The sequence below is a fragment of the Peromyscus maniculatus genome, chromosome 7 (genome assembly GCF_049852395.1).
Source record: "Peromyscus maniculatus bairdii isolate BWxNUB_F1_BW_parent chromosome 7, HU_Pman_BW_mat_3.1, whole genome shotgun sequence".
Classification (NCBI taxonomy): Eukaryota; Metazoa; Chordata; class Mammalia; order Rodentia; family Cricetidae; genus Peromyscus; species Peromyscus maniculatus.
This window is the reverse complement of record NC_134858.1, coordinates 93,795,137-93,816,346: the sequence shown is the minus strand read 5'-3', so window position 1 is coordinate 93,816,346 and position 21,210 is coordinate 93,795,137. Positions and strand designations below refer to the sequence as shown.

Sequence of the window (21,210 nt, the reverse complement as noted above, 5' to 3'; positions counted from 1 at the left end):
GAAATTCTGTCACAGTCTCCTAAGTGTTGGGATGATAGGAATGAGCCACCACAGATATTTTTTTAATGTATTTCCCAAAAATAGCTCCAGGAATGCAAGAATTTTGTGCTTTGCTTTTAGTATCGTATTAGCATCTTAAACAGTTCCTGTCTGATATTCCATCAATGTTGACTGAAAGAAACCAGATGATTTTTCTTATTCAAACTTTTCTTCTGCTAACACATATCAACACTAACATGCACCAACAATGATATAATATGGGGTATGAATAAATTGGTTTGTAAACATGTTAAAATTGAAAATACAACTTACAGGACCCCAAATCTTTTCAAATTCTAATGCCTTAAAGTATCAATGGCGAGTCTATTGTATTTGAGCAATCTATTAAAATTCAATGAGAAAACTTGTCTTGAAAAAAACAAAATAAACAAACAAATAAATAAACAAACAAACAAATAAATAAATAAAAATGAAATTCAATGAACTGGGATTGGAAGGATGGCTCAGTGATAGGAGCACTTGCTGCACTTTCAAAAGGACCCAAGTTTGGTTCCCAAGTTTAGTTTCCAACATTCATGCTGGGCTGCTCACAACTGCATTAACTCTAGCTCCAGAGGACCTGACACCTTCCTTCTGATCTCGTCACACACACACACACACACACACACACACACACACACACACACACACACACACACACTTTAAAAATTCAATTAACTAAGTTTATATGGCAAGTCAGATTTCAAAAGAAATTCTGAATAAAAGAAGGAAGTTGGAAATTACACAGAATCTAGTCAATTTTGTGTATTCAAATCTCTGGGCTGGAGAGAGATGAGCAGTCAAGAACTGGCTGTTCTTTCAGAGGACCAGGTTCAACTCCCAGCACTGACATGGCAATTCACAACCACCTGGCACTTCAGCTCCAGTTCATCTGGCCTCTGCAGACACCAGGCACACAGATGGACACAGAAATACATGAAGGCAAAACACTCACACATTAAAAAAATTAAATCCTGTCTAAATCACTGGCAATAGTTTTCAACTCCCCATATTTTGCATTATCCTTAATCATCTTAGCAAAGGATCTTTCTGACAGAGAAAGTAAGTACAAATCTCTATAACCTGTCAGATCAGCTAGAGGGTTTACATGTGTCACTAGAGACTGGGATATTTGGGAAGTAGGTGAGGTCATATCTATTTTACAGTTTCAAAGCAAAAGGAAATTAGATCAATCTACTCACCATACCTCTCAACTTCAAATCATTCCTCTCATTACCTAAAGCTGGACATTGTTTACAAGTTCAAATATAATTTACTTTGTATATATTTTAACGATAACCCCAATAGCAGCCCAAAGACAGATCAAGCAAAATACCAAAGATCCCACTGTTCTTGCAGGAGCGTATTTCCTTCCTAATCAGCATTCATTCTTTGGTCAACAAACACAAACTGAGTACCAGTTACCTATCAGTCACTGAACTAGGCAGCAAATTGGCCTGTCATCTGTCTACTCCATATACAACACCTTCAACCCACCCCGTTCCCTGATGTTTCCATTTTGCTGCTTATTTTACTTCCCTGTTGGCACTCTTCAATCTAGTGCACTCCCATGTCTCTCTTAGCAGGCAGAATAATCACTACCTTCTCTGCTCCTGTACAGGAGGATGACACAGTGTGGCAGAGTGCACAGGAGTGTCCACTGTCACAATAAAAAGCATCTTTGGAGGGCCAGCAGGATGGCTCAGTAGGTAAAGGCACCTGCCGTCAAGCCTAATGACCTGTGCTGAATCCCAGGATCCAAACGACAGAAGAAAACGGACTCCCACAAGTTGTCCTCCAACCCCCCCCCACACACACACACACAATTTATTTTTAATAATTTTAAAGCACCCCCTTGAACAATTTCTTCTTAATCTATATATATAAACTCTATTCAGGGGTTACAGAGATGGTCAGGCAGTTAAGATCACTGACTGCTCTTCCAGAGGACCCAAGTTTGATTTCCAGCATCCACATGGCAGCTCACAACCATTTCTAACTTTAGCTCCATGTTATCTGATGTCCTCTTCTGGACTCTGTGAGTACTGCACACATGTGTTACACAAACATAAGCAGTCAATATCCACACACATAACAAATTTAAAAAATGTATTTATGCATTATTAATTATAACTATTGGTTAGAAAATACCAGATGGGGCTAAGTATCTTTCTTCCAGGTCTGTATATTGAGCTCTTTAAACTGGAACTTGCTATGTTTACTAGCAACTTGACCAAATACATTTCATGACAAACATGAATATATAGGTAGAAGTGACACTGACAGTAAGAACAATGATAGCTAGTTGGCCTCATAAACAAGTGGCAATTAGTAAGTTTGAACTTGTGATTTCTTACATATTAAATAAAATTTCTAATCTTAACCAGTATTAGACCTAAGCAAAGGATCCCTGAAACCACTTGAATAAATAAATACTGATTTCTTAAAATGTCACATAGTAAACAAGTTTACCTTTGTTGCTCCATGTCTTATTTTTAGCATAGACATTCTCCAATGTTCTACCCTTGATGTTTGCTGAAGTCTAGATCTACCCTATCCCTCAAAGAACTTAAAAGATATTAAAAGCTTTGGTCCTAGCTGGGCATTAGTGCCACATGCCTTTAATCCCCACACTTGGAAGGCAGAGGTAGGTGATCTCTGTTGAGGCCAGCCTGATTTACATAATGAGTTGCAAGTCATCCAAGGCTACAAAGCTAGACCCTGCATGATGATGATGATGATGATGATGATGATGATGATGATGATGTTTCCACCAATAATCCTGTTGGGAGGTAGCAGAAACTTTTAAATATAGTGTATACCAAGACCTGCCTTTAAAATGGGTTTTGGAAATGCCAAACCATGAAGGCTGGGTTCCTAACCATGAGGTAAATGGGCTTTCTCTACTACGTGCTTCCTCCAAGATATACTGCGTCACTACAGATCCAGAGTAATAGGTCCTATCAATTATAAACTAAAACTTCCAAAGTGATGAGCCAAAACAAACTTTTCTTCTTCTCTTTAAGTTGATTTGCCTCAGATGTTTGTTACAGTAACAAAGTGATAACACAATGCTGTTTTCTTAAGAATGTATACTCCCCTTCGGTAGGGCATTTACCACCTCTGCATAGATGATGACTACTAAAATACTTCTAAAATACTTAGTGGTTGTCCTGGGCTTTTCCATTCTTCTCTAAACTCTAGTTTAGAACTGCTTATTGGTTAGCACTATATATCTCAAAATCTCCACTCAATTTCCTCAGTATTTCACTTCTCACTGTACATCTCAAATCAGCACATTCTTTTATGTTTCCCAACCTTGCTAAAAGCATCAATATTCAGCAAAAAAAGTGATTTTCTAAACCAGACATGGTAGTATACACTTGTAATCCCAGCACTGCAGAGATGAAGCAAGACAAACTGGAGTTCAAGATCACCCTGGGCTACCTCATGTGTTCAAGGCCAGGCTAGGCAACATAAGGTCCTGTCTCAAAACAAAATGACAAAAAAGAAGTGATTCTTTCCTTCTAGATGAACATGGGCACTCACAGCTATAATCCTAGCACTCAGGAGGCTAAGGCAGGTGGACTACCATGAGTCCAAGGCCACCTTTGACTATATTGTGAGTTTCAAATCAATCCAGTCTTAAAAAAAATAAGAACAAAGAAGCAGTTCTCTTCTTATTTCAACTTCATCTCTAAATGTTCATATTGTTTTTGCTTTTCCCCCAACACATATCATTCATTCTTCCTAATGTTCAGAGCTATGGTAACAAAAATGGTAACCTCAGTCATATGTGGCTACCTACAAGGATTAAAACTTAAATTTAAAATTCATTTTCTCAGAGGCTGAAGAGATGGCTCAGTGGTTAGATCGCTGATTACTCTTACAGAGGACTTGGGTTTGTTTCCCAGCACCCACCTGGCAACACAAAAGTATCTGCAACTTCAGCTCCACAGGATCTAATACCCCTTCTGACTCTGTGGCCCTTGCACTCACATAGTATACATATATGCCCTTAGGTATACACATACATATAATTATCAATAATTTTTTTAAAACTTCCCTTTCTTGAGTTAGGTGTCTGAAATGTGACTAACAGTACAGTAATGGAGAGTGCAGATATATAGAACATTTCTCTCACTGCAGAAAATTCTATTAAACACTCTGGTATAAACAATAACAGTAAACTATTGAAAGTTAGTTGTCCAAATTTTCCTTAATCTGGCCCCAATCTACCCTTTTAGTTTATTATTTTATTTATTTGATGCTATGTTTTACCTGTATGTACATCTGTGTGTCATGTGCATTCCTGATTGCTGCAGAGGCTAAGACAGGACATCAGATCCTCTGGAGTAGCTGGTTATAAGCTGCCACGTGGGGTGCTGGGAACTGAACTTATGTCTTTTGGAAGAGCAGCCAGTACTTTTAATCATTGAGTCATTTCCCCAGCAAAATATAATCATATTCTCCATCAAAATCCCTATGCATGCTTTAGTCACATCTGACTTGGTGGGGTCCAAGAAATTAAACTAAACACTTCATAGGATGAAGGTCTGTGCAATGAACAGGAGAGAATGGTCCATGGAAGGGAAGCAGCCAAAGACACTATAAATATAGAAAAAAATTCACTAACGCGCCCACAAGTTAGGAAAGATAAATCTGTGAAAATAAGGTTTACAGCCCTAGAAAAAGAATACAGTTAATGGAGAAAGGAAAAATACTAGAGTCAGAACACTACAAAAAAAATTCAAGTTTACTTACAGAAACTGAACTCAAGCTAGTCTGACTTGAGAGGGATTATTTAGCTTAACTGCATCACATATCCAAAGAAAGGTTAGAAAATCGACAATCAGGTTCAGGGATTTAGTTGTCTCAGAAACTCTAAGGTTGCTATGACTCCATCAGCCTTTTTCCTGATTTTCTCTCACTTCAGCCTCGTTCTCTCTTACTACAAAGACCAGCATTCTCCACATGGAAACATGGCTAATGATGTGTTACTGATTTTATAGCTGACAGGTCAAACTACTTACTTCCTCATCCTAGGCCACTAAATACCAGGAAGATATTCACGGGCTCTACTTGGGTCAGATGTTCATCCCTAATCAAGGAAATGTTGACAGAGTGACTAGGTACTGGGCCAGTCTACTGTGACCAGAAGAATAGTACCAGGTGATGTGTAATAGCTAGGTACATGAGGAAGATTAATGGAGAATCTTCTACGCATTCTGTAACTGGACACTAAAATCAATAGCTGAGCTATGTGGAACAAGCCATTGAAATATAGAATACAAGTAATTTGTCACCAGTTTATTTTGAGATAGAGCAAAGATCTGGCTGTTTCTGACCCCAACTATTCTCTTTTCATTAGAATATGAATACCTAGCCTAGGGTGGCCTTGAACCTACCTAGGCCAAACTTATTGGCCTTGAATGCACAATCCTTCCTCAGCCTTCCATAAGAATACACAAAGGCTCAAATATGGATGCATAAACACAAAACAAGGTGGATGTAAGAGAACATTAGTGTATGTCCATTTGGTTACAGGCTTTTCAATGTAAATCTAGTCTAACATATAATTTTGCTCCCCAATTCAGTTTATAAAACCTTGAAGTCAATTTCTGCAATTAAGGTTTAAAAATCTTGGTCTGTTACAGCTCTGATAAACTAAGAAAAGACCTACCAATATTGCTGTCTTATTATATGGATATGTAACTGGCAATCTTGGGCACTTTGGAACTGAATATAATCTATCCCTGAATGAAACAAGAGCCTAACCAGTATTGTTCGAGCTAGTAATTAGTGCAAGGTTTATGAAATTGTTCTCTTAGGAAGGCACAGTAGCATGAACCTGTGGTTCCAGTTATTCAGGATGTCCAGGCAGGAAATCACAAGAGGCTGGGAGTCAGGGGGCCAGCCTGGGCAACATATTAAATGTTATTTATTTAAAAAATAAAATGGGCTGGGAAGATGTCTCAGTGGGTAAAGGTACATACTTGCCATCACCCATGATGGCCTGGAACACACACGGTAGAAAAAGAGAACTGACAGGTGTCCTTTGACCTCAACATACATACCATGGCATGAGGACCTGTTCTCTTGTCTGTCTGTCTGTCTGTCTGTCTGTCTCTCTCTCTCTCTCTCACACACATACACACACACACTAAATGAATAAATACATACATACATATATAAAAATGTGTATTTTTAAATATTACAGAAACAATACCAACAAAAAATTATTGACCCAAAATTATTATTGGGAGGCAGAGGCAGGCAAGTCTCTTTAAGTTCAGGGCTAGACTGGTTTATGTGATGTAATCCAGGACAGCCAGAGCTACATAGAGAAATTCTGTCTCAAAAGCCAACAATCTGTATGTTGAAAAAACTTCTTAAATTTCCCTAGGTTTTAGTCCATTTTCGTTACTATAATTAAATACATGAAGCAAGCTAATTTTATAAAGGGTTTAAAGAGGTTCAAGAACTCGGCACGTCAGGCCTTGGTGGGGACTTTGCCAGAGCTTCATGGTGAGGCAGGGATGTGAGAAGGGTGGAAGACAGACGGACGGACGGGGAAGGATCTCTGCAGTCCCGAGTCCGGTTAGAAACCTCTCAGCTACCGACAGGAAAGAACCCCACACAGGGCTGGGAAAACAGCTTAGTGAGAAAAGGCTTGCTGAACAAGCCTGACGACCTGAGGTCGGATCCCAGCACTCACATCAGAGCCAGGCATGGCAGACAGCACACCTCTGCACCCTCAGCACGGGGTGGGAGCCAGGCATGGCAGACAGCACACCTCTGCATCCTCTGCACAGGGTGGGAGCCAGGCAGGCAGCACGCCTCTGCATCCTCAGCACGGGGTGGGAACCAGGCACCAGGCAGACAGCACACCTCTGCATCCTCAGCATGGGGGTGGGAACCAGGCATGGCAGGCAGCACACCTCTGCATCCTCTGCACAGGGTGGGAGCCAGGCATGGCAGACAGCACACCTCTGCACCCTCAGCACGGGGTGGGAGCCAGGCATGGCAGGCAGCACACCTCTGCATCCTCTGCACAGGGTGGGAGCCAGGCAGGCAGCACACCTCTGCATCCTCAGCACGGGGTGGGAACCAGGCATGGCAGGCAGCACACCTCTGCATCCTCAGCACGGGGTGGGAGCCAGGCATGGCAGGCAGCACACCTCTGCATCCTCAGCACGGGGTGGGAACCAGGCATGGCAGGCAGCACACCTCTGCATCCTCAGCACGGGGTGGGAGCCAGGCATGGCAGGCAGCACACCTCTGCATCCTCAGCATGGGGGTGGGAACCAGGCATGGCAGGCAGCACACCTCTGCATCCTCAGCACGGGGTGGGAGCCAGGCATGGCAGGCAGCACACCTCTGCATCCTCAGCACGGGGTGGGAACCAGGCACCAGGCAGACAGCACACCTCTGCACCCTCAGCACGGGGTGGGAGCCAGGCATGGCAGCACACCTCTGCATCCTCAGCACGGGGTGGGAGCCAGGCATGGCAGGCAGCACACCTCTGCATCCTCAGCACGGGGTGGGAACCAGGCATGGCAGCACACCTCTGCATCCTCAGCACGGGGAGTGTGTGGGGGGTGGGAGCACACCTCTGCATCCTCTGCACGGGGTGGGAGCGGTGGGGTCCCAGGAGTTTTCTGGCCAGTCAGTTAGACAAAATGGCAAGCTCTAGGTTTAGTGAGAAACTGTCTCAAAAAGTAAACTGGGAAGTAATAGAGAAAGACAGACATCTGGTGTGTGACACTGTGGACTCCACACGTACACCTATAGGTAAGTATATCCACACACACATGCACACACTCAGTTAAAATAATTAAAAAGAAAGAACTCCAGCACAATTAACATTTGCTATGAAGATGGCCTACATAAAGACAATATTCCCTTTTTTTTTTTTTGGTTTTTCGAGACAGGGTTTCTCTATGTAGCTTTGGAGACTGTCCTGAAACTCACTCTATAGACCAGGCTGACCTCGAACTCACAGAGATCCTCCTGCCTCTGCCTCTTGAGTGCTGGGATTAAAGGTGTGCGCCACCACCGCCCGACGACAATATTCCTTTTATATATGAATACTTTCAAATAAGAGTATTAAAATAATTATGAACCATATTTAAGGCCTAAGCATATAATATGACCATACCCTTTTCCTAATCGAAAACCATACATTTCTGGTAAATGCACAAACAAAATTATAAACTTCCATTTACAAGCATGTCAAACCATTTAACAATGTAATCTTCAAGGTTCATGTTCAAGAAACACATGGATTACTAAAGACAACAATAAACCTCTCATGTTAAACATGATATGGTGGTGCATGCATGTAATCCTAGTACCAGGGGTAGAAGCAGAAGAATCAGGAGGTCAATGTCATCTTCAGCTACTCAATGAGTTCCAGGCCAGCCTGGCATACACTTGAAATCAAAAACAAAATAAGGGGCTGGAGAGATGGCTCAATGGTTAAAAGCACTGGCTGTTCTTATAGAGGTCCGGGATTCAGTTCCCAACACCTACATGGCAGCTTACAACTGCCTGTAACTCTACCTCCAAGGAATCCAACACCCTCACACAGACATGCATGCAGGCAAAATACAAATGCACATAAAATATAAACAAAATAAAACAAATGAAAATCCCATCATCTTTTAAGTAAATTCACCATTTGTGTGTTGAGCCAGATTCACAGGCATCCTCAGCTGTATACAGGACACACAAGCTCATTTCCTGCACAATACTCTGACCTGAGGTTTTACTTTATCAGCTGGAACCCTATCCAATGCACCCCAGGAACCAACCTACTGACTCATCTAGGTTCTTCAGCAACACTTCCAAACTTTAGACGCCACCAAAACGGTATATATAGCTACTGTGAAGACATTTAGAGAAAATTCTCCCTTGAGAAGCCCACACCCACAACTGCATGTGTTTTTTTTTTCCCCTTGGAGACAGGGTTTTCTCTGTAGTTTTGGTGTCTGTCGTGGATCTCGATCTGTAGACCAGGCTGGCCTTGAACTCACAGAGATCCGCCTGCCTCTGCCTCCCGAGTGCTGAGATTAAAGGCGTGCACCACCACCGCCCCATCCATGCTTATTTCTTAATGAACTCATGACAAAAACTTTTGTTTTAAATAATGTGTGTGTGTGTGTATACACGTGTGTGTGTGTGTGTGTGTGTGTGTGTGTGTGTGTGTGTGTGTGTGTGTGTGTGTTACATGTGTGCCATGGCATGTATTTGGAGATCCAGAGGACAAACTTCAGAACTCAATTCTCTCCTTTTACTATGGATTTCAGGGACTAAACTCTGTAATCAGGTCCCTGCAGTAAGTGAATTTACTCACTGAGACATCTCACAGGCCTCTAAAAGATGAACCTTTGAAGAACAAGCAAAATCCATTTGTTGTACCACTACAGCAAAAAGCTTCTGGAGATTTTATTATGTAGGTCTTTGCTATAGTTTAGATATGACTGTGTTCCCAAAAACACTCAGGTGCTGGACGATGGTTCCTAGTATAGCATTGTGAAGAAGTAGCATAATATGTAAGGGATAGAAACTTTGAGATGATTTACAGGCTCGAATCTCATGAATACATCAATGCTAGTCTCAAAGAATAGTTAGGTCCTAATTTCTGTGTGCGTGAACTGTTATAAAAAGATGACCCTTGACCCTCCCCAACTCCCTTTCTTACTATCTTGCTGTGTTCATATTTTCACTCTCTCCCTCTTTCTTCTTCCAGGTCATGATGATACCATTCTATTATACAATGATTACAGATGGAAGGCCCTCACCAAAAGATCAGCTTGATTTTGTACTTGTAGCTCCAAAACTGTGACCTAAATACATCTCTCAAACTTTTGTTTTGTTTTTCTGAGACAAGTTTTCTCTGTGTAGCCCTGGCTGTCCTGGAACTTGCTCTGTAGACCAGACTGGCCTCAAACTCATAGATCTGCCTGCCTCCCAAGTGCTGGGATTAAAGGTGTGTGCCACCACTGCCTAGCATACATCTCTTAATGTTATTAAGTATTTAGGTATCTTGTTATAGCAACATGAAATGAACTAAGACAGACCTGAAAAAAATGCATACTATTCCAACTGATTTTTCTTTTTTCTTGCTTCTTTCTTTCTTCCTTCTTTTCTTTCTTTCTTCCTCTCTTTCTTTTTTCTTTTGGCTTTTCAAGTCCCTTTATTGGACCTCTCCCAGTCTCCCATTCGCCAGGCATCATTAATTCAGGCTCCCGAGAGGCAAGGAGCTCAAAGCCTGCCATGGTAGGAACCTGGTTCCCCCCTTCCTCCGGAACTCCCATGTACACACTCACTCAGACCACAAGATTATAAGGGAATCCCACACAGTCTTCCCCCTCGGGTCCTATACCAGAGACAAAAGCAGAGGCCCTACTGATTTTTCTTTCCTGCTCCTTCCTACTAGTAGTCTTTTTACTAAGGAAATACACTATAGCCTACAGAGAACTGTGTCACCAAAGAGGAAGTACAGGTGATTAAAGAGAGAGAGAAGAAAAGGAGTTCTGGATGCCACAGAGAAGACTTTGCAAGCTCTAGAATTTCAGACAAGAGTCACTATACTGTGTTGGCTTGTTCTTTCTTCCTTTTTCCTCTCCACCCTTCCCTGACCTCCGCCAGTGTCACACATAGTGCAGGGTAGCCATACACTCACATAGCCAAGGATGACCTCAAACCCCAGATCTTCCTGATCCACTACTCAAGTACCAGGATTATAGGTATGCCACATCACGCCTTCTTCTAAAGGATGCTTCAAAAGTCTTTCTAAAATCCCCAGGACAGGCTGGGGATGTGGCTCACTTGATAAAGTACTTGTCTACTACATGGAGCTGTGGGTTCAATTCCCAACACCACATAGATCAGGTGTGATGGAGTACAGTCCAACACTCCAATTGGGAAGAGGAGGCAGGAGGAAGAGGAGTCAAGGCCATTCTCTGCTACACGGTGAATTGAAGACAAGCCTTGGCTATATAAGACCCTGTTAGCATTAAGGCCCGCCCCTTGGGGACCTGGCAAATACACAGGCAATACCTTGGTATATCCAGGGTCTTGACAACAAATATCATGTGCTCATTGCTCCATAGTCCCCTTATAAAGGACAGGGCCCTTCCTTCTCTCTATTCCCACAAGGTCGCGTCTGCACCTCCTGTCTTCTCCCTTTCCAGTCTCCTCCTCCTCTTCTCTCCTCAGCTCTCTTCTCTCCCTTCCCCCCAATAAAACTCTAGGCAAGTGCTGTATGTATGCTGTGTCTCTCTCATCCGCCATGGGGCCCCTCCAACCCACCAAAGTCTCTGGCCCGACGTTTTAAAAATACAGCAGACCCTATCTCAAAAACTAAAATAAAATTTAAAACTCAAAAGAGCAGCTCTTGGAAGGCAGAGGCAGGAGGATCTCTGTGGGCTCGAGGCCAGCCTAATTTACAGAGAGAGTTCCAGGACAGCCAAGGCTAAACAAACAAAAAAAAAAAAAAAAAAAAAAAAAAAAAAAAAAAACCCTGTCTCAGGGAAACACACAAACTCAAAAGAGCTAGAATAACTAATACAATTTTGAAAAGGACTAAAATTGAAGGACTTACAACTTCTTGATTTTAAGGCTTAATGAAAATCATAGCAGTTTTTCAAGCTTGGCACTATTAACATTTTAGACTGTTAATTCTTTGAGGGGACTCTGTTGTGCATTAGAGATGTTTAGTAGCATCCCTAACATCTCTCTCCAACTACCAGGCAACTTTTCTACCTCCAGAGTGAAAATAAAAATGTCTCTAGACATTGCCAAGTGTCCGCAAGGGATGAAGTTGCTCTTAACCTGAGAACCACTGAGCTCCACTGGGGGGAGGCAGACAGATCACTAGAGCAGAGTCTGAATTCAATCCTCAATTATAACCACCTGACAGGACAAAAGTACAAAATAATTCTATGAGAAACTGGAGTATTCTCAATAAATGATGCTGAAATCATTAGATATTCACATGCAAAGTAGCAATTTTATCCCTCATCTCATTCCATATAAAACTAGGTAAAAATTTACCAGACTTAAATTTAAGAGCTATAATTATGCACTCAGAAGGCAGAGGAAGGCAGATCTCTGAGTTCGAGGCCAGCCTTTCTACAGAGCCAGTTCCAGGATAGCCAGGCCTGTTGTTACACAGAGAAACCCTGTTTTGAAAACAAAAAAATGAACACACAAAAAAAGCTATAATTATAAAACTTCTAAATAAATAATAGGGAAATTTCTTAGTAAGATAAACACATATTTTTTTTATGTTTCGAAACTATGTATCCCGGACTGGCCCAGAATTCACTATGGAGCACAGATTGGTCTTAAACTCTAGGTCTTCCTGCTTCTGCCTTAATTACAGGCATGTGATACATGCCTAACTCCAAACTGTATTTTTAGTCAGGAAATTTCACATTAAGATATAAAAATAACTGCTCTTCAAAACTTCTGTTAAAAATAACACTTATAAGGTAGGAGAAAATGTTTGCTATACACATATGATAAAGAAGTCGTCTAGGATTAAACAATAAGGTGAAGAATCCAACAAAAAACTAACAAAAGAGGGTTGAGGATATAGCTCAGTCAGTGCTTTCCTAGCATGCACAAAGCTCTGCTTTTGATCCCTATAAACTGTTCAGAGTTACCCATCTGAAACCGCATCATTCTAAAAGTGGAAGCCAAAGAATTCAAAATTTAATGGGATAGGGAGAGACTTAAAAATGATTTCAATAACTATCTTATGAAAAAAGATACACTGATGGCAAAAAGAAAAAAAGCACACAAAAACCTTCAGTAACATCATTAGTCACTGAAATCCTGACACAGGGCCAGCGAGATGGCTTAGCAAGTCAAGACACTTGTTGCCAAGCCTGAGGACCTGAGTTCAAATTCCTGGAACCCACATGGTATGGTAGTAGGGGAAAACTCACTCCTGAAAGCTGTCCTGTTTCCTACACACCTGTGGTGTATACACGCTGTATGCAGACCTTCCTAAATAGTGTGGAAATGTGTTTCTGTGTAGTATTTTACCTGCATGTGTGTTTGAGCAGCATGTGTGTGCCTAGTGCCTGCAGAGAAGAAGGTATCAGATTCCCTGGAACTCGGTACAGAAGGCTGTGAGCTCCATGTGGGTGCTGGAATTCGACCATGTCCTCTGCAAGAGGAGCCTGCGCTCTGAACTGCTAATCCATCGCTCTAGCACTGCTCCCAAAACAAAAACAAGAGTGAAGAGCTAAATAATCCTGAAGCAGCACACAAACTCACTTTAACAGAATGAAGAAAGCAAACAAAATCAAGCCCTGACCATTCAAAGTACTGGAAAGGAACTAAAAAGCATTGCTAGTAGGGATACCAACTTCTGCGATACTTTGGGAAACATGTTTTTAAAACACATACTTACCATATGACCGAGCAATTCCACTTCTAGGTATTTACCTTAGGAAAATGAAAATGTGTGTCAACACATAAACTTTTATTTGAATGCTCACAGCAGTTTTACTCATAATAACCTACAACTGTTGGAAACAAGACCAGTGTTCCACAACTCCTGAGGAGATAAACCAATTGGGTACACAGTCAAATTGCTACTAGCACAGAAAATTCTGGAGCCCAGCATGGTAGCACCTGTCTGTAATCCCAGCACTGGAAAATTTCTTTTATAACTGATTGGGTATTCAAGGCCATCTTTATCTACAAAGTGAGTTTGAGTCCAGACTAGGCGATAGGAAGCCCTGTCTTAAAATTAAAGAAAAAGGTAAAGTCAATAGACAGGGAGAAGCTTTTAATTCCAGTACTCAGGAGGCAGAGGCAGGCTTATCTCGGTAAATTCAAGGGGAGTGGTTAGCAAAACTACTTAAAGGGCTGTAGAAAAGGCTCTGCAGTTAAGAGCACTTATTGCTCTTGCAGAGAAGCAGGTTCAATTCCCACGCCCACAGAGTGGCTCATAGCCATCTGTAATTCCAGTTTCAGGAGATCAGACACTTTCAGATCTCTGTAGGCACCAGGCAAACACATGGTGCACATATGTACATGCAGGCAAAATGCCCACACATAGAGTAAATAAATCTAAAAACAAACAATCAAACAAAAAGACTCCACTATGTATGTCTCTAGAATACGCAGCTGAAAACTAGAACAATGTTATATAATTCTACCCGCCCACAACATAAGCTATGAAGAGAGTTAACACTGAAGAGGAAAATGTGCTGACCAGTCTCTTTTCACTCTGGTCTTTTTCTTTATCTTTTGTTTCCAACTGGAAACTGCTTGGGTCTTCTCTCCTCCGTTTGAGACGGAGGTCTGACTCTGCAGCCCGGGTTGCCCTTGGACCCCGACCCATCGGCCTCAGACTCTCGAGTGCAGAGATCACCAGCCCTGCTACCATATCTGGCTTGGATTTTCATTCTTAAAAGTTAATTCTCATTTATTCTATTATCTAGCTGTTTAACACGACAAACCTATCACTGTTATTTCAATATACTTTATATTGAAGATAAACAGAAAACACAAACAAGAGGAAATTATTTGGAATTGTACATCCTTCAGGAAAGACTAGAGTGAATAGGCTACTAAAGAAAACTACTCGCAGAATAGTTTGCAAGCGTCTATGTTCAGATCATTAAGATATTTTAAAATATCCTGAAACCGAATATAGACTCAAGGATGAAGCCAGACCCACTGACTACGTTCACTAAAATACAACATCCATCAAGCCTGGCCCAGTAAGAAAGGCCAAACGCACCCTAACATGACCTTACCTTCAGAAGTCAGCCAAGGAACTTTTATAGAAACAGTAACCATATGCCATTTTCCTATTCCTCAAAGCAGTTAAAAAAAAAATAGAACCTTTAGTACGAATATTGCAGGACTCGGGCTGTCAAGAAATGGAAGAAAAGATGGTGCTGGGTATAGTACTACTTGTAATCTCAGAATCTGGGCAGTGGATGCAGGAGGATCAGGAACTCAAGGACAGTGTTGGCTATACAGAAAATTCAAGTTCAGTCTAGGCTACAGGAGACCTTTCTCAGAAACAAACAAAGGAAACATGGGGCATAAATCAGCAATCTGTTGAACTGGAACTCTGTATTTGTCAAGACTCTGAACTCTGCTGGGCATAGGAGTGCAAACCTTTGATACCAGAGTCCTTGGGAGGCTGAGGCAGTACAAATTCTGAGAGTCTGAGGACAGCCTGGTCTACAAAGTAAGTCTCAGAATAACCAGGGCTATGTAAAGAGACCATGTCTCACAAAAGCAAACACAGAAGATTTTGAACAATGAAAAAAATCTTTGTTTTATGATGACTTCCTGCTTAAACTTTTCAAATTCCTCTAACCTTTATCCCATTCTCAACAAGTAGTCACATTTTTACCTGGAGAGAAATTCATTATTATGGTCCCTCTAGAGAACTACCAAGCAACATTTTATTTTTTTGTTTTGTTTTGTTTTTTGTCTTTGTTTTGCTTTGTTTTTCGAGACAGGGTTTCTCTGTGTAGTTTTCATGCCTGTCCTAGATCTCGCTCTGTAGACCAGGCTGGCCTTGAACTCACAGAGATCTGCCTGCCTCTGCCTCCTGAGTGCTGGGATTAAAGGTGTGCGCCACCACCGCCCAGCCCAAGCAACATTTTAAATAGCATTTAGTGGTTCCCTACAGTCATCTTTTGAGATTATAAAAGTTTAAAAAACGGCAGTAATAAAGTTGGGACAATATCCCAAATGCTGAGTTACACATTTCTTTGATAACCGACTGAGTATTGTTTGGTTGTGTTGAGATAATATCAGTGTGCGCCCCAGACTGACTGAATTTATGGCAGTATCTTGCCTCAGCTTCCCAAGCCCTAGGATCACAGGCCTGAGCTACCGCCCAGATAAAGTGTGTTCTCTCTCTCTCTCTCTCTCTCTCTCTCTCTCTCTCTCTCTCTCTCTCTCTCTCTCTCTCTCTCTCACACACACACACACACACACACACACACACACACACACACACACACACACACACAAGTTCCTTGATTATGGGGCAACTGTGAAAAAAAAATCTAAGACTAACATCCTATTTAAATAACAAAGCAGAACGTTTCCTCCTGATACAGGGAAGGGAAGGATTTCTCGTTATTCAACCTTTTCTCACATACCTAATTAGTGAAATAAGAAAAGAAATGGAAACGAAGAAGTAAAACTGTCTTTACTTACAAAAAGCATTGCAATATAGGTTTAAAAACATGCTAAAGAATCAACAAAAGAGCTTCTAAAATAAATGGTGGCTTCACAAGGTGGCAGGCTATAAGATCACTTTCCATGCTTTGCATTATCTGCAATCAAGAAGTCAACTGCGGTGTAAAAGTATTCCAGAAGTTGGTAGTCTGTCAAGATTTAAACAGTTACACTGAGACATGTGAGAAAATCTCATACTATCTTGTTCCATCTCACCAAAGGAGGTGAGTTCTCCCCAGGGTATCTATGCTGTACGTGACGTCCACTCACCAGGGGTAGCATACAATTAGCTTCAGGCTTGCCTTTGTTTTAGCTAACTATACAACTCTTAAGCTTCCAACTCTTAAAATGCTTGTCTTAAAACAAAGAGCTTAGGACGCCGGGCGGTGGTGGCGCACGCCTTTAATCCCAGCACTCGGGAGGCAGAGGCAGGCGGATCTCTGTGAGTTCGAGGCCAGCCTGGTCTCCAAAGCGAGTTCCAGGAAAGGCGCAAAGCTACACAGAGAAACCCTGTCTCAAAAAAAAAAAAAAGAAAAGAAAAAAAAAAAGAAAACAAAGAGCTTAAAGCCGGGCGGTGGTGGCGCATGTCTTTAATTCCAGCACTCCAGAGGCTGAGCCAGGCGGCTCTCTGAGTTCGAGGCCAGCCTGGTCTACAGAGCGAGATCCAGGACGGCACCAAAAAACTACACAGAGAAACCCTGTCTGGAAAAACAAAAACAAAACAAAGAACTACGTTCCTCACTAAGCACAGTAACCTTCTGTTTCCAAAGAAAGACACTCACTTCTCAAAAGTTAAACAATCTGATAAAAACTCTGTTATAGCAAATAAGCTTTTACAGCTCAGTATTTATTTACTAACTGTCGACAATGAGACTCTGAAAGTAAAACTATGAGAAGGACCTTGCCCTCGAAGAGCTCTCAGCCTAGTGAAAGAGAATCATATTGAGAATGTCATGTGACAAGGCAGGAACAAAGTGTGCACAGGGTTCAAAGGTAGCACATGCACTGAAACAAGGAGGGACTGAGAAATTCCTGTCAGCTAGACGTTCAAAGCAAACAGGAATCTGATCAGTAGTCAAAGCATCTACAGGTAGATGACATAAACTCTTTCGATGTTCCTACTTTGACAAAGACTCTGTAAGACAGACTAATGAAATACTTGTCCTCTAAGTATTTAGAGACACACGCCCAGCACTTGGGAGGCAGAGCCAGGTGGATCTCTGTGAGTTCGAGGCCAGCCTGGTCTACAGAGCAAGTTCCAGGACAGGCACCAAAACTATACAGAGAAACCCTGTCTCGAGATTAAAAAAAAAAAGTCAGCTTGAGATACGTAGCAAGACCTAACATCAAAATATGTATGAAGGCAGGGGTGCACACATGTGTGCTCACACTTACACACCCTTACCATACACACACACACACACACACACACACACACACACACACACACACACACACAGACTTGCACAGACATGCATATGCATTAAGATAGGGAGAAGTGTGTAGTATTAGATGCGGTGATATAGTGTGTACCCTAATAAACTTGCCTGAGTATTAGAGGATAGAGCCAGCCACTAGATTAGACATAGAGGCCAGACAGTGGTGGCACACATCCTTAATCCCAGTACTCGGAAGCACACACATCTTTAATCCCACAAGTGATGTCTAGGCACAGAAAAGTATATAAGGTGTGAGAAAACAGGAACTCACTCTCTTTAGGCTGAGGATTTCCTGGAGGTAAGAACTAGTGGCTGGCTGTTCTGTTTCTCTGATATTTCAGCTTTCACCCTTATATCTGGCTCTGGATTTTTTATTAAAAGACTAAGATTCAAACAACAATTAGAAGCAGTCTTAGGGTTTCTATTGCAGTGATAAAACACCATAACCAAAAGCAACTCAGGAGAAAAGGGTTATTTTAGTCCACAGTTCCACATAACAATACATCATCAAAGGAGGTCAGGGCAGGAACTGATACAGAGACCATGGAGAAGTGCTGCTTACTGGCTTGCTCAGGCTGCTTTCTTACATACTCCAGGACCACCTGCCCAGGGGTGGGCAGCATCCACTATCGGCTGGGCTCTTCCATATCAATCACCAATTAAAAAAATAACCCTACAGGTCAATCTTATGGAGGTGCTTCTTTCAACTAAGGTTATCTCTTCTCAGGTATGTCTCTAACCTGAGTCAAGACACAAAACTAGCCAGCACAGTTCTAACAAGACCAAAGTTTAGATGTAAAAGATAACAGGAACTAAACAGGTGAGGGGGGGGGGAGGAGAGCACGGCACAAAAATGGTGTCAAAAGGCTGGGGAGACGGATGAGCTGGTAAAGTGCTTGCCTCACAAGCATAAGGACCTGAGTTCAATCTTTGGAACCAAAGCTAAAAAACAAAAACAAAGGATGGTGCCATGTGTTTATAATCCCTGAGGTTCATTGGCCTACCATCCTAGCCTAGACCAGTAAGTATGAGAGTCTCTTGCTTTCTTCTTTGGTTTTTGTTTTGAGACAGGGTTTCTCTGTGCAGCCCTGGCTGTCCTGGAACTCACTCTATAGACTAAGCCGGCCTTGAACTCAGAGATCTGCCTGCCTCTGCCTCCTGAGTGCTGGGCCATATGCCTGTGCCATAACCACCAGAGAGACTCTATCTTAAAAATAAACAAAATTAAAAAGCCATGTATAGTGCCTCAGACCCATAATGCCAGCAAAGAGTAGGCAAAGGCAGGAGAATCACTGCAAACCTACGGCCACTCTGGTCTACATGGCAAGAGCCAGGACAGTCAGGATTTCAAAGCAAGATCACTTCAAAAACTGAAACAGAAAAAGGAAAGAAAAGGAACAAGGGATGGGCTCCTAGAGGAAAGTAGAAAGTGTAGAGTCCATGAGGAGATGCACCACACTACTAAAAAGCTTACTGAGTTTGCTAAGCCATTCAAGCAGGAGTCTGGAGAATGTATGGGAATGGGATTTAAGGCTGTGGGATAATGGTAGAAGGAACCTAAGGCTGGATCAGGCTGAGTTTATTGACACTGGCCTGAGTGGAGAGTCTAGGTTTAATCTGGAAGCTTGCAGTTAAAAAGGGTGTCAAAAGTCTGTGTAAGGAGAAATTACAAAGCTAGAGTGGGTATGCTGTTCAAAGCCAATCCTCTACAATGGGGAGGCCCAGAAGACATGCCTTTCACCGATCCTCCTGTGCCGTACCTTAGGGGTGGAGACTCTTCTGCTAGGTTGGATGAATTAAATGCAATGTGTTTAACTGAGCCTGGGAGAGCAGGGGCCGGGTGGTAGCACTGAATCACCAAAGACAAGGTGATCTTAGTAATCCTAAGGGCAGAATAGAAAAAGCAATGAACAGAACAGCCTAACCTATAATGGTCAGCCCAGGTAAAGTGAATTTTATGGTAACATGACTCATATGGACCTTCGGTATTGGCTAATCAATCAGTCATGGTGTTTCCAGGCATGAAAGAGGTAAGAAGCCTACTGAATTTTTGTTTGATCTGTATAAGCAGAAAAATTTTCAAACAAATGAAAGAAAGGCTACAATGGATCATGACAAAAGGGACTCTCAGCCTGTGAACCGATTTCCAGACTTGAGCCAGCTTGCAGACCCAGAACCCCTTGAATGAAGGGATAGCTAGGTTCCCCTGAGGAAGGACTTGATAAAATACCTAAAAGTCCTACTGTCAGCCTTTCTCTGGTCCTTCTCCAGAGGAACCTATGGTCCTTTCAAAGGTACTGTACCACTGGGTGAAAAGAAACAACAATACTTTCAGGGGTCTATTAGATCCTAGGTCTGAACTGATGCTGATTCCGGGAGGTCCCAAGAAACTTGTGGCCCTCCAGTTACAGTAGAGGATTATTAAGGTCAGGTGAATAATGGAATTTTGGCTGAAGTCCAACTCACAGCAAGTCCAGGGGGTCTCCCAACTCATCCTGGTTATTTCCCCAGACCCAGAATATGTAATTGGGATAGATACACTTAGAAGTTAAGAGAATCCTAACTAATACAGTGATGTAGCAAATCTCAGGCTAGATTGGACTATCTAACAAGATCCTACCTCAAAAAAAAAAAAAAAAAAAAAAAACAAATCAAAACAACAACAAAACAAAAACAACAAAGAGCCCCAAAATAACCACCAAAAAAAAAAAAAAAAAAAGGAATGAAGACTTGAGTTGCTGGTGGCTGGCCAAACGGCTATGCAGCTAAAGTGCTTGTCTTCAAGCCTGACCACTACCCAGGGCTGATGAGATCATGGAACTACAACCACCACGTTTCTAAGCCAGCACAGTTCCTAACTGCATTCTACTTATTCTTATACCCACAAGTAAGAGCAGCTCTCACCACTCATCAAAGAAACTTCCCTCTGCAATCCAATCTGGGCGGCAGTGGCACATGCCTGTAATCCCAGCACTTGGGAGGCAGAGCCAGGTGGATCTCTGTGAGTTCAAGGCCAGCCTGCTCTACAGAGTGAGCTCCAGGACAGACACCAAAACTACACAGAGAAACCCTGTCTCAAAAAACTGAAAAACAAACAAAAAAACTTCCTTTTGCAGTAGAGACCATTAAGAAAAACTGCAGCTGGTCAAAGTGCAGAAAACAACTAATTGTGGGGTGTCCAACAACAGTGGATACATATTCAACACAACAGCACTCAAGGCTCAGGACACCACAGAAGAGGGAACAGGAATGTAAGAGGTAAAGGACAGGAAGTCTGCTCTAAGAGTGTGTCTCCTAGAAATGACAGGGAAGCTACACCCATGATACCTCAACAACATGGCTGCCTAAACCACACACACACACATATCCTGCACTATGGTGCACGCCTTTAATCTCAGCACTCAGGAGGCAGAGGCAAGCAGGCCTCTGTGAGTTTGAAGCCAGCCTGGTCTACATAGAGAGTTCTAGGACAGCCAGGGCTGTTTCACAGAAA

The 21,210-nt window shown here is 42.2% G+C and overlaps 1 protein-coding gene across 26 annotated transcripts in view; it reads right to left on the bottom strand.

Annotated features, from left to right (window-relative positions):
* The window catches only part of Tfdp2 (transcription factor Dp-2), a 128,904-nt gene that overhangs the window by 63,228 nt on the left and 44,466 nt on the right, over window positions 1-21,210 (bottom strand). For 5 of the 26 annotated variants that reach the window (XM_015994090.3, XM_076576856.1, XM_076576851.1 and 2 more), the window contains one exon: window positions 13,472-13,506. The exons of 17 other annotated variants lie outside the window; for them this stretch is intronic. The gene's annotated coding sequence lies outside the window, so the exon portion shown is untranslated. Of the gene's footprint in view, window positions 1-13,471; window positions 13,507-19,477; window positions 19,601-21,210 lie in introns of all 26 variants that reach the window. 4 more of the 26 variants (XM_076576853.1, XM_076576860.1, XM_076576857.1 and 1 more) reach the window with 2 other exon arrangements.